This window comes from Triticum aestivum, chromosome 1A (assembly GCF_018294505.1).
Source record: "Triticum aestivum cultivar Chinese Spring chromosome 1A, IWGSC CS RefSeq v2.1, whole genome shotgun sequence".
Taxonomy (NCBI): domain Eukaryota; kingdom Viridiplantae; phylum Streptophyta; class Magnoliopsida; order Poales; family Poaceae; genus Triticum; species Triticum aestivum.
Genome location: NC_057794.1, coordinates 445914097 through 445928580, shown reverse-complemented (window position 1 = coordinate 445928580; position 14484 = coordinate 445914097).

The following is a 14484-nucleotide window of genomic DNA, read 5'->3' as shown; positions in this document are numbered from 1 at the left end:
TAAGAAGGACAAGTCGCTCCGAATGTGCATTGATTTCAAGCACATCAACCGGGCCTGCCCGAAAGATCATTTTCCTCTCCCTCGCATAGATCAAATTGTTGACTCGACCGCGGGATGCGAGAGGCTATCTTTTTAGATGCCTACTCCGGGTACCACCAGATCCGTCTGTACGGACCCGACGAGGTAAAAACAACTTTCATCACTCCATTCGGGTGCTTCTGCTATATCACCATGCCATTTGGCCTCAAGAATGCCGGAGCCACATTTATGCGAATGATTCAGAAGTGTCTACTCACTCAAATCAGTCGGAATGTGGAAGCATATATGGATGATATCGTTGTCAAGTCACGAAAAGGTTCCGACCTGCTCGCTGATCTCGCCGAAACATTTGCCAACCTCAGAAGATATGATATCAAGCTCAATCCATCAAAGTGCACATTTGGAGTTCCTGGTGGCAAGTTACTCGGTTTTCTCGTTTCCGAACGGGGAATCGACGCTAACCCAAAGAAGATTGGCACTATTCTCCGAATGAAACGCCCTGTGCGAGTGCACGATGTCCAGAAGCTTACTGGATGCTTGGCCGCATTAAGTCGATTCATCTCACGACTCGGTGAAAAGGCATTGCCTCTTTACCGACTGATGAAGAAGGCAGACAAGTTCGAGTGGACTCCAGAAGCTGATGCAGCGTTTGCCGAGCTAAAAGCTCTGCTCTCCACCCAGCCGGTGCTTGCTGCTCCAATCAGCAAAGAGTCTCTGTTGCTCTATATTGCAGCCACAGGACAAGTCGTCAGTACTGTGCTTACGATCGAGCGGGAAGAAGAAGGAAAAGCTCTCAAAGTTCAGCGCCCAGTGTATTATTTGTCTGAAGTCTTGACTCCATCCAAGCAGAGATATCCTCATTATCAGAAGCTTGTGTATGGAATATACATGACCACAAAGAAGGTTGCTCATTATTTCTCTGATCATTCCATCACAGTCGTCAGCGACACTCCACTATCAGAGATTTTGCACAACAGAGATGCAACTGGTCGAGCGGCCAAATGGGCGATTGAACTTCTTCCCCTTGATATCAAGTTTGAGGCAAAGAAAGCCATTAAGTCCCAGGCAATAGCAGATTTCCTCGCCGAGTGGATTGAACAGCAGCAGCCGACTGAAGTTCACTCGGAGCATTGGACCATGTTCTTTGATGGCTCTAAGATGTTGAATGGTTCCGGTGCTGGGGTTGTCCTGGTTTCCCCCAGAGGAGATAAGCTCAGATATGTGCTCCAGATTCACTTTGATTCCTCCAACAATGAGGCAGAATATGAGGCCCTCTTATATGGGTTGCGCATGGCCATTTCACTCGGCGTCCGTCGCCTGATGGTCTATGGCGACTCGGATTTAGTGGTCAACCAGGTGATGAAAGAGTGGGACGTGAGAAGCCCAGCCATGACTGGATACTGCAGTGCAGTGAGGAAGCTGGAAAAGAAGTTCGAGGGGTTGGAGCTCCATCATATACCCCGACTGAAAAATCAAGCAGCTGATGATCTAGCAAAGATAGGTTCCAAGAGAGAAGCCATTCCGAGTGGTGTGTTCTTGGAGCATATACACACTCCGTCAGTCAAAGAAGATCCTTTCACCGAAGAAACTCCACAGCCCAAGAGTGCCACAGATCCGACTGAAGTTGAAGTCCCAGCGGTGGTCGACTTGATCATGGAGGTTTTGGTGGTCATTCCCGACTGGACAGTTCCGTATGTCGCATATATCCTGAGAAAAGAGCTTCCGGAGGATGAGGAAGAGGCTCGACAGATCGTCCGTCGATCTAAGGCCTTTACCGTAATCAAAGGACAATTATACAGAGAAAGCGCGACTGGAGTTGGTCAGAAGTGCATAACACCAGAAGAAGGTCGACTCATCCTCAATGATATTCACTCGGGGACCTGTGGTCATCATGCGTCCTCTCGGACCATCGTGGCCAAAGCATACCGAGCCGGATTTTACTGGCCAAAGGCGAATGAGATGGCAAAAGAGATAGTGGATAAGTGCGAGGGATGTCAGTTCTACTCGAATATGTCGCACAAGCCTGCGTCGGCCCTGAAGACCATCCCACTCGTCTGGCCTTTCGCAGTATGGGGACTGGACATGGTCGGTCCTTTGAGAACAGGACGAAGTGGCTTCACGCATGTACTGGTGGCAGTCGACAAGTTCACCAAGTGGATCGAGGCTAAACCAATCAAGAGCCTTGACACCGGTACTGCTGTTAGCTTCATCAGGGAACTAATATTCAGATATGGAGTCCCGCACAGCATCATTACGGATAATGGGTCGAACTTTGACTCAGAGGAATTCAGAGATTTCTGCAACTCCCAAGGCACACGGGTCGACTACGCTTCAGTCGCCCATCCGCAGTCGAATGGACAAGCAGAGCGAGCTAATGGACTGATTCTTAAGGGATTGAAGCCTCGACTGATGCGTGATCTCAAACACGCGGCTGGAGCTTGGGTCGACGAACTTCCCTCAGTGCTTTGGGGGCTGCGGACCACACCTAATCGGTCGACCGGAAGAACTCCATTCTTCTTGGTCTACGGAGCTGAAGCAGTCTTGCCGAGTGATCTTCTCCACAATGCTCCTCGAGTTGAAATCTACAACGAAGCAGAGGCTGAACAAGCGCGGCAGGACGCAGTCGACCTTTTAGAGGAAGAAAGGGAGATGGCTCTGATCCGGTCGACCATCTACCAACAAGATTTGCGTCGTTTCCACGCCAGAAATGTGAGAGGTCGAGCCTTCCAGGAAGGGGATTTAGTTCTCCGAGTGGATCAGCACAAACCACACAAGCTTGCTCCTTCTTGGGAAGGCCCCTTCATCGTCACCAAGGTTCTCCACAACGGGGCGTACCGTCTTTACAACGTCGAGCATAATATCGACGAGCCCCGAGCTTGGAACGCGGAGCTACTCCGCCCATTTTACACTTAAGTTTTATCACTCGGATGAGTTGCAATAAAGTACTTCTGTAGTTCATGGACCTCAAAATAATAGTGTCATAGTTCCTCCATAATTTCTGTCACTTTTTATTTTTGTCCAAATAAAATTCCCCCTCAGTGGGTGACTTAGCCGCGAATCCGTTTCACCTAAGTTTGTAAAAATCCTACCGAGTGGTGAGCCAGACTCTCACTCGGAGGCTTAGCTGCGAATCCGTTTCGCCTAAGTTATCAAAATCCTACCGAGTGGTAAGCAGACCTTTCACTCGGGGGCTTAGCTGCAGCCCTGTGCTCGCCTAAGTTATCAAAAATCCTACCGAGTGAAGAGCAACCCTCTCACTCGGAGGCTTAGCTGCAGCCCTGTGCTCGCCTAAGTTACAAAAATCCTACCGAGTGAAGAGCAACCCTCTCACTCGGAGGCTTAGCTGCAGCCCTGTGCTCGCCTAAGTTACAAAAATCCTACCGAGTGAAGAGCGACCCTCTCACTCGGGGGCTTAGCTGCAGTCCAAGCACTCGCCTAAGTTATAAAAATCCTACCGAGTGAAGAGCAACCCTCTCACTCGGGGGCTTAGCTGCAGTCCAAGCACTCGCCTAAGTTATAAAAATCCTACCGAGTGAAGAGCGACCCTCTCACTCGGGGGCTTAGCTGCAGTCCAAGCACTCGCCTAAGTTATAAAAATCCTACCGAGTGAAGAGCAACCCTCTCACTCGGGGGCTTAGCTGCAGTCCAAGCACTCGCCTAAGTTATAAAAATCCTACCGAGTGAAGAGCAACCCTCTCACTCGGGGGCTTAGCTGCAGTCCAAGCACTCGCCTAAGTTATAAAAATCCTATCGAGTGAAGAGCAACCCTCTCACTCGGAGGTTTAGCTGCAGCCCTGTGCTCGCCTAAGTTACAAAAATCCTACCGAGTGAAGAGCGACCCTCTCACTCGGGGGCTTAGCTGCGGCCCTGTGCTCGCCTAAGTTATAAAAATCCTACCGAGTGAAGAGTAAACCTCTCACTCGGGGGCTTAGCTGCGGCCCAGTGCTCGCCTAAGTTATAGAAATCCTACCGAGTGGTAAGCCGGGCTTCCACTCGGAGGCTTTGCCGGAGCCCAGTGCTCGCCTAAGTGGACTAAAGAATAAGTCGATTGCAGTAAAGGCGCCTTGCTTTGAACCTGCAAAAGACATTTCGATCCAAAGGCAATCATATTCAAGCACCAAATTCAAGTTTGAATCGATATCTAAAGGAACCGAAAGTGCTCAGGCGTTAAGCCTGTTAAGGTTTATCGGTTACAATTCCACTCGGCATACCGAGGCAAATTTAAAGCGTCGAGCCAGAAGAAGTTTTTTACCCCTCCTGTGGAGGGCTGGAAGGTGCAACGAATTCATCAAGGTCAATTCTGTCGGCGATCCGAGTGGCAGCTGCAAGGAAAGTTTCCATAAAGGACCTGAAGTCGTGTTTCTTGGTGTTGGCCACCCGAAGAGCCGCCAGCTTCTCTTCTCGCGCATCTTTACAGTGGACTCGGGCCAGACACAGAGCAACATCTGCACCACACCGAGCCGAGGACTTCTTCCATTCCTGCACTCGACCAGGGATCGTGTTCAAGCGAGCCATCAGCAACTCAAGGTCGTTCTGAAGTGTGTCCTCAGGCCAGAGCGTCGAGTCGATGCGAGATGTGGCGGCCTTCAGCCTTGCGAGATAATCCACGACAGCTGCAACACGAGACTCCAGTCGGAAAACATCCATGGCAACTTCGTCGTTCACCGGAGAATTGATGGGGTCGAGGTTTGGCTCCAGCCGGCTAGTTTCTTCTTCAAAGTTTTGACAAAATTCTGCAAGGATGATCACTAAGTCAAGGGGATGGTCGAATGGAAAAACAACAATTGGAAATGTTTGCCAAGCATAGAGGTTTACCTTCAAACATAAGAAACAGCTTCTTGGCAAGACCACTCAGGAAGGCTTCCAGATCAGTTTTCTTCCCAGTCAATTTGCTGACTTGGTCGGTCAGGGCAGCTTTATCAGTTTTTAGTCGACTGACCTCCTTGTTGGCGATCCCAAGAGCAGCTTTCAGATTGGTATTGTCTTGTTCAAGCTTGGTGACTGAAGCTAACTTCTCGTCAGCAAGCTTGATCTTCTCAGCTAGTTCGAGGTCTTTCTTCTGTTGGGCCTCCCTTACCTTACCTGCAAGGTACTGCAAGGTCAGATTTTGAAACAAGCAAGGGGAAAAGCAGTCGTCAAGGTCTCACCAAACATACCTTCGGTCTCCTCCTTTGCCTTCGTCAGCTTCTCCTGAACCAGCTTCAAGCTCAGCTCGAGTTGAGTGTGCTTGTTTTCCAGCTCAGAGTAGCGAGCCACAAGATCACAAGAGTTCTGCGAAGAACCAATCGACTAAATGTCAAATATAATTCACTTTCGAGTGAAAAAGGAAAAAACACACGTTTCTAAGACTACAGCCGAATACAAGCATTCGACCGTAGTCTCGGGGACTACACCCAGTGGGTGCACTCAGCGTGCCCCCACTAATTCTGTTGAAGACAAAGTCGACCAGTCGACTTCAAAAAAAAAGGGAGATGTATTCTTTAAGACTGTAATCAACTGCAAGCAGTCGACCACAGTCTCGGGGACTACACCCAGTGGGTGCACTCAGCGTGCCCCCACCGGTTTGTGAAATCCAGTTGACATAGTCGACTGACAGAAAGATTGATAGCATAAAGCCTAAGGCCGATTGCCAGCAGTCGACCTTAGCCTTGGGGACTACACCCAGCGGGTGCACTCAGCGTGCCCCCGCTAACACGGAGTTTAATCGACACACCCAGTGGGTGACTACTATAAATTCCGGAAAGGAAAAGTTTTTGGTAGCATATCCAACAGAACAAACGGTGGTCGACTGACCTAAACATTGCTTTGGAGGGCAGAACTGGCGTCATAAGCCGCCTGGCTCGCATCCCGGATGGTCTTCAGCTGCTCCATCATGATTCCCGCCTGGCGTATTGCCTCCTTCGCCGTGCCAGCTTGGTCCTCTGGGACGCGGTGCGTCGTGAAGAGGGAGGGCTGCTGAGCACTCGTCAATGGATCTGCGAAGGACACCGTGTGTCGAGTGGTGTTCTCTTCCTCCGCAATCAGAATCTCAGGCGCCGTCACATCCTGGGGCACCTTACTGGCGGACCCTTTCCTACTCCTCCTGCGCTTCAGTGGTTCTTCATCCTCATCATCATCAGGGAGATTGATAACAGTATTGGGTGGAGCTACGGAGAAGAATCAGGATCAGAGATCGCGAGTCAGTCAACATCAGGATCAGAGATCGCGAGTCAGTCGACTATGAACGGCGTTAAGAATACAGTACCTGGTTTCGAAGTTGCTGCGTCCTCCATCTCGTGGTCATCAGCCCGGGCTGAGGTTTCAGAAGTAGCAGCACTGCAACTCCAAAGGATCAGTCGACTAACTTCAGCGTCGACCAGAGACAAAGTTCACACAAAATAAGAAGTCTTGAGCAGAACGATTACCCTGATATGGTGGGGATGGACACCTTCATCTTCGGCAGGAGCTTGATCGGCTTCGACGAGGCCACCCTGGGCTGCTTCGGCGCCTTTTCAGTCGGCACCGGAGAGGTGGTCCGGGGGCGCTTGGTCGACTGAGCAACGGTCGCAACCCCCTTGCCACGTTCAGTCGAAGGGTCATGGACAAGCTTCGACCGCCTTTCTGAATGTGGTGGTACGACCTCCTCCTCCTCTTCCTCCTCGTCTTCAGCGTCATCTTCATCACCGTCATCATCATCATCGTCATCATCATCCTCAGCAACGTCCGAGTCCCATTCCTCCTCCTCCTGGCTCTCGCCCCCACTCGCCTCACCCTCCTCAGTCGGAGCTTGTGCCCCATTGGGCATCGAGTACAGCTCGGTGAGGGCCTGGAAGATATCAAGACAAGGATCAATCGACCAGTCGGCAGGGTAAACAGAGTCGAATGTGACAAGGACACAATGGAGAGCAGAGCAAGCGTACCTTGTTTGGATCGCTGTTGTGGTCGAGTGGAGGAATCCTCCTGGCTCCACGTGGGTTGTCCTTGTTTCCGGTAACGGCTGCCATCCATCTTTCCAGAGTGACGTCGTCGACTGCTTCTGGATGGACTCGAGTCTCGTCTTCGGTCCCACAGTACAACCACATGCAGTGGCTCCGGAACTGAAGGGGCTGGATGCGACGCCTGAGGAAGACCTCCAGGAGGTCCATGCCCGTCACTCCCTCCCGAACCAACTGCACCACGCGCTCCATCAACATCTTCACGTCAGCTTTCTCCTCCGGAATCAACTTCATGGAGGAGGGCTTGTTCACTCGGTCCATGGTAAACTGAGGGAGTCCACTCGACTGCCCCGGCGTCGACTGGTCCTGGCAGTAGAACCAGGTCGACTGCCAGCCTCTGACTGACTTGGGAAAGGTCATGGGCGGGAAGGTGCTCTTATTCCTCACCTGGATCCCCAGACCCCCACACATTTGGACGACTCGGGTTCTCTCATCACCTGGGCTCGCCTTCTTCACGGTCTGAGAGCGACACATGAATATATGCTTGAACAAACCCCAGTGCGGTCGACAGCCCAAGAAACCCTCACACATGGACACAAATGCGGCAAGATAGGCGATAGAATTTGGGGTAAAGTGGTGGAGCTGCGCTCCAAAGAAGTTCAAGAAGCCACGGAAGAAAATACTCGGCGGCAAAGAAAATCCACGATCAACATGGGTGGCCAAGAGCACACACTCACCCTCTTCTGGCTGGGGCTGCCACTCCTTCCCCGGAAGCCTCGCAGCTCCATGAGGGATCAAGCCCTCGTTGGCCATGTCGAGGAGGTCTTTTTCTGTGATGGTCGACTGGATCCAGTCTCCTTGGACCCAGCCCTTCGGCAGGCGGGATCTGGACGAAGACCCGCCGCGGCTGGTAGATCTCCCCTTCGCCTTCTCCGACGCCGACGCCTTCTTCGCACGTTCCAGCACCGTCGTCTTCTCCTTGGCCATGGTTGCCGGCGAGATGCGCGTGGGGAAGTTGTGCGGGGGCGAGAGCGAGCGCGCTCGACGGGGACGAAAGGAGCAGAGAGAGAGAGAGAGAATGTGGAGGCACAGTACAGAAATCCTCGCCGGGCGCATTTATAAGGTCCCTTCCGAGTGGATGACAGGTGGGCCCGGTCGATCTAATCATATCCAGGAACAGTTATGCAGACGGGATACGTGGCGAAGAAAGCGGCGCGGAGATCGAGGCGTCTATGTCCCGTCCCATCCGAACGCCGCGGTCCGCTCCGCTTCGCGCGCGTCCCCAAATTTCGCATCCCGCGGAATCCGCGAGCAGCAGATCGGTCTGTCAGACACGGGGTTTCCCGCGATCCGTCGCTCGGAGATCGTCGAAGCCCAAAAGATCACTCGACACAAGAAGAGAATGGATCGAGTCGACTGAAGACAAGTTGCCCACTGTCAACGAAGAGATTCTTTGGTCCAGAACAACGCACGACCAGAGCGCAAAGGTTAATCGGAAACGACATCAACTCCTTCCTCACTCGAAGCCTCAATCCATTCGGGGGCTAATGATGGGGTTATGTACCTAGGGTAGGGTCATGGACCTGATCTAAGTACCTTACCCAAGGACACCCTTAGAAGAAGTCGCCTTCCAGTCGACCAACGAGGGACACACTCGACTAACTTGAAGGACTCGACCACGAAGACTCACTCGACCACCAGAAGGTCAAGAGGCACTCTGCACTGCAATGGCCTGTAATTAAGTAGACTTTAGATAGTAAAGGCACTTTATGTGGGGTGTTACCAGTAACGCCCCAGACTTAACTCACCTTAAACCCTCTCCTACGTGGGCTGGCTGGGGTCCTGGCGCACTCTATATAAGCCACCCCCCTCCACAGGTAGAGGGGTTCGGCACCTTGTAACTCATATACTCATAATCCACTCGACCGCCTCCGGGCTCCGAGACGTAGGGCTATTACTTCTTCCGAGAAGGGCCTGAACTCGTACATCCCTTGTGTTTACAACCTCTCCATAGCTAGGACCTTGCCTCTCCATACCTATCCCCCACTCTACTGTCAGGCTTAGAACCACGACACTTCCCACACGACCCAAAAACCGTCAGGGATGGGGAGCCATGATGCAGACGCCTTGCCGAATGTAATCGTATGTGATGCATCACACACTAAATTATGTCACACGTATGGGATCGGTGATTAAACATTTCTAATGACGCGGTGAAACCAAACGGTGTTTCATAATGAACCGTTTGGGAAACAGTATCTAAGGCACACGGGGCGAACTTGAACTGTGTGCGATATGTGCCCCATCACACACGAGTTTTCTACAGAACTCGTGTGCCATGCATGACTCCTCCGCACACGTTTCTGAACAATTACCGTGTGTGATAATGTTCTATCACAAATGGTTCAAGAGCCCCTTCGCACACATACAAGTGCTGCAGACCGTTTATGATTTGTTGTGTATCACCGACGGTTGCAATCACTACAAAAAAATACACTTCCATGATGATACGTGTTTGTCACAGTAGGTCACGTTTTCTGTCATGCATGTACATCCGTGATATTTTTATGACAAAATCAAGATAGTCATACCTGTGTTGTCGTAAAAGTGTTCCATGACAATATCAAAATTATCATCACACAAGTGTCCACTTCCCTGACGATAAATGACGCGTCATGAAAGTGTTTTCGTCAAGGGTAACCGACACATGGCATACACCGTAACGGTTTGCCGTTAAGCTATCAGGTTCCGGTTTGGATCCGATAACCCATCAACAGCTCGGACCAATGGGGGTTTTCCACGTGTAAAATTCTCAATGGCCAGAGGAACCACGTGTCGGCTCAATGTTGGGACAGATGTTATCCACCCACTGGACGAGAGGCGCCTATGATGCGTTGACACATGGCAAGGCCCAAAAGTGGCCCATTCAGTTGAAAAGCCCAGCCCGTTTGACTTGGTCAAAAGGTAGCGCGTCGGCCCACGGAAAGCCTGTTAATGGCCTGTTCGCATATAGCCCATTTACAACCCGCTAACTCATGACCCGTTATGGCCTATCCGAATTAGGCCCAGTAGCATCATCTGGGTCATCCAATATGATTCCATCCCGTTGTAACTTTCAGCCCATGTATGGCCCATGACGTCTTTTGGCCCATATGAGGCCCTCTGTAACCCTGGGCCCATTAACGTTAAGTGGTGAAACTGGCCCATAATGAACATTATATCCCTTTATACCCATTAACGGTCTGTTATTCCATTGGGCCATTTCCAGCCCGTGTTATCTTTCAGCCTTCTAAGGGCCCATTTATTCTCGGGCTCATTTCCAGCATTCGAATACTTACGGGCCATTAGTGGCCTGTTCCGCTTGTGGGCCAAATTTAGCATGTGGATATAGTCAGCCCGTTTGTGGCCCGTTAATCCATTGGGCCATTTTCATAGCGTCATCAAATACGACCCACTAACGACCTGTTATGCCTGTCAATAGAATGAAGCCCATTAAACACATCGGCCTCTTAACGGCTCGTTATGGTCAGCCCATAAACAGACAATTCCCATTGTAGCCCGTTTACGGCCCATATTGCGGTCCATTATTGGTGCACGAATATTACAGCCCATGTTTTGCCAATCAATTGTACGACCCGTAGAAGGCCCATTGATTCTACGACCCATAGAAGGCCCATGGATCCTTCGGCCCATAGGAGGCCCATGGTCACTACAGCAGGTAGCAGGAACATGGTTACAATGGTCCGTATGTTGCCCATGGTTATTGTGGCCTAGTTTTAAAAAAATAGGTTACTGTGGCCACTAGAAAAACACAGAAAAAGAACAGCAGTGACTACAAGAAAACAACTAAACAAGACAATAAGGATATAAATAAGCAAGCAACTAACGCTAGGCTATTACGGCTATTACACATATTACATCCACTGGGCATCAAAGTTCGCCACCAGTGCAAATATAGGGAACAAAGCAGCATATTACATACACTAGTCGTCTAAATTGGCCACCAGTGCAAATAAACATGGCAACAAAACAAGTCCATAACTGAAACAACATCAGAAGAGCTCAAGAAACGTTATCCTGGGTATCCACCATGATGGCAATACACATAACAAGCTTATTGGCTTTCTCTTGTTTTGCGCTAAAATCCTCCAACGCTTGATGTTGCACGAGAAAGTATGCATCTGAATTCTCTAGGGACTTCCACAGTCCTTTGGCTTCTTGTCACAGCACAGTTGATCGATGTCTTTCATCTTGTAGTTGAGACTCAAGAAACCGAACTGATTCATACAGTGAGTTTGAAGAGCTTGTGCCAGTGGTAGTGGCCAGTAACTCGAACACTACATCAAGACAAGACTTTGGGGTTGTCTCGCTGTCTTCAAGTTAGTTTTCCTTAGCTGTATTATCAGCTTTGTTGGAGACCAACAAGTATGTCTCACTGATGACCCACAAGTATAGGGGATCAATCGTAGTCTTTACGATAAGTAAGAGTGTCAAACCCAACGAGGAGCGGAAGGAAATGAAAAGTGGTTTTCAACAAGGTATTCTCTGCAAGCACTGAAATTATAAGTAACGAGTAGTTTGATAGCAAGATAATTTTTAACGAGCAAGTAATAGTAATAGTAACAAAATTGCAGCAAGGTAGCCCAATCCTTTTGAGGCAAAGGTCAGGCCAAAATGGTCTCTTATAATAAGCAAAGCGTCCTTGAGGGTACACGGGAATTTCATCTACTCACTTTCATCATGTTGGTTTGATTTGTGTTTGCTACTTTGATAATTTGATATGTGGGTGCACCAATGCTTAGGTGTTATTCTTACTTGAACAAATCTCCTACTTATGATTAACCCCCTCGCAAGCATCCACAACTATGAGAAAAGTATTAAGAATAAATCTAAGCATAGCATTAAACTTTTGGATCCAAATCAGTCCCTCACAGAATAGCGCATTAACTAGGGTTTAAGCTTCTGTCATTCTCGCAACCCATCATCTAATAACTGTTGGGGAACGTAGCATGCAATTTCAAAAAAAATTCCTGTGATCACGCAAGATCTATATAGGAGATGCATAGCAACGAGAGGGGGAGAGTATGCTCACGTACCCTCGTAGACCGAAAGCAGAAGCGTTAGGTTAACGCGGTTGATGTGGTCGAACGTCTTCGCGATCCAACCGATCAAGTACCGAACGTACGACACCTCTGAGTTCAGCACACGTTCAGCTCGATGACGTCCCTCGAACTCTTGATCCAGCAAAGTGTCGAGGGAGAGTTTTGTCGGCACGAAGGCATGGTGATGTGATTCGCACAGGGCTTCGCTTAAGCACTACGACAATATGAGCGTAGGAGTAAACTGTGTAGGGGGGCACCGCACACAGCTAAGAAACAACTGTTGTGCTTTGGGGTGCTCCTGCCCCCGTATATAAAGGAGGAGAGGGAGGAGGCCGGCCAAGGGGCGCGCCATAGGGGGGGGGGACCGACTAGGACTCCTAGTCCAAGTCGCCCCCTTCCTTTCTTTCGGAGGGGGAAAGGGGAAGGAGAGGAGATGGGGAAGGAAAGGGGGCCGCGCCCCCTTCCCCTTGTCCAATTAGGACAGCCCATGGGGGCGTATGCCTCCCCTTGTGGGCTTCCCTCTCTCTCCTCTATGACCCATATTGGCCCATTACTTCCCCGGGGGGTTCCGGTAACCTCCTGGTACTCCAAAAATACCCGAAACATTTTGGAACCATTCCGATGTCCGAATACCATCGTCCAATATATAAATCTTTACCTCTCGACCAATTAGAGACTCCTCGTCATGTCCATGATCTCATCCGGGACTCCGAAAAATCTTCAGTCACCAAAACACATAACTCATAATACAAATCATCATCGAACGTTAAGCGTGCGGACCCTACGGGTTCGAGAACTATGTAGACATGACCAAGACACATCTCCGATCAATAACCAACAACAGAACCTGGATGCTCATATTGGTTCCTACATATTCTACGAAGATCTTTATCGGTCAAACCGCAATGACAACATACGTCATTCCCTTCGTCATCAGTATGTTACTTGCCCGAGATTCAATCGTCGGTATCTTCATACCTAGTTCAATCTCATTACCGGCAAGTCTCTTTACTCGTTCCATAATGCATCATCCCGCAACTAACTCATTAGTCACATTGCTTGTAAGGCTTATCCTGATGTGCATTACCGAGGGGGCCCAGAGATACCTCTCCGATACTCGGAGTGACAAATCCTAATCTCGATATATGCCAACCCAACAAACACCTTCAGAGACACCTGTAGAGCATCTTTACAATCACCCAATTACGTTGTGACGTTTGATAGCACACAAGGTGTTCCTTCGGTATTAGGGAGTTGCATAATCTCATAGTCAAAGGAATATGTATAAGTCATGAAGAAAGCAATACAATAAAACTTATCGATCATTATGCTAAGCTAACGGATGGGTCTTGTCCATCACATCATTCTCCTAATGATTTTTTCATGTTCATAAAATGAAAACACATGTCTATGGTCAGGAAATGTAACCATGTTTGATTAACGAGCTAGTCAAGTAGAGGCGTACTACAGACACTCTGTTTTGTCTATGTATTCACACATGTATCAAGTTTCCGGTTAATACAATTCTAGCATGAATAATTGTTGGGGAACGCAGTATTTCAAAAAAATTCCTATGGTCACGCAAGATCTATCTAGGATATGCATAGCAACGAGAGGGGAGAGTGTGTCTACGTACCCTCGAATACCGAAAATGGAAGCGTTGAGTAACGCGATTGATGTAGTTGAACGTCTTCATGATCCAACCAATCAAGTACGGAACGCACGACACCTCTGTGATCTGCACACATTCAGCTCGGTGACATCCCTCGAACTCTAGATCCAGCTAAGGCCGAGGGAGAGCTTCGTTAGCACGACGGCGTGTTGACAGTGATGATGAAGTTATTGACGTAGGGCTTCGCCTAAGCACTATGACAATATGACCGAGATGGAAATCTATGGAGGGGGGCACCGCACATGGCTAAAGATCAACTTGTGTGTCTATGGGGTGCCCTCCTCCCCCGTATATAAAGGAGGGGAGGAGTGTAGCGACCAGACCTCAAACAGTTTGATCTCTGTGCTCCGGTGTCATCCCTGGATCAGTAATGCTGATACCACACAGTACTCGGAGGATTTATAGCAGAGTAGCAATCACACACTTATTACATCGAGTGTCTCATAAGAGAACTTATTACAATAAATATGGCCTAAGGCCATCCAATAACGATAACAGCGGAAGGCTTGGAAGATAAGTGAGTCCATTAACTCCAACGGCATCACTGAGTATAGAACCATGACCTAAAAACTCCTTAATCATCGTCTGAAAAGTTTGCAACATTAACATTGCAGCCCGAAACGGGTCAGCACATGGAATATGCTGGCAATGTAACACATAGAGAGTAATGGAATGAAACAGCTATACTATATGCATATTTGGCTGGTGGAAAGCTCTATGGTTATAGTTTTTGCGTAAAGCCAATTTTTCCCTACTT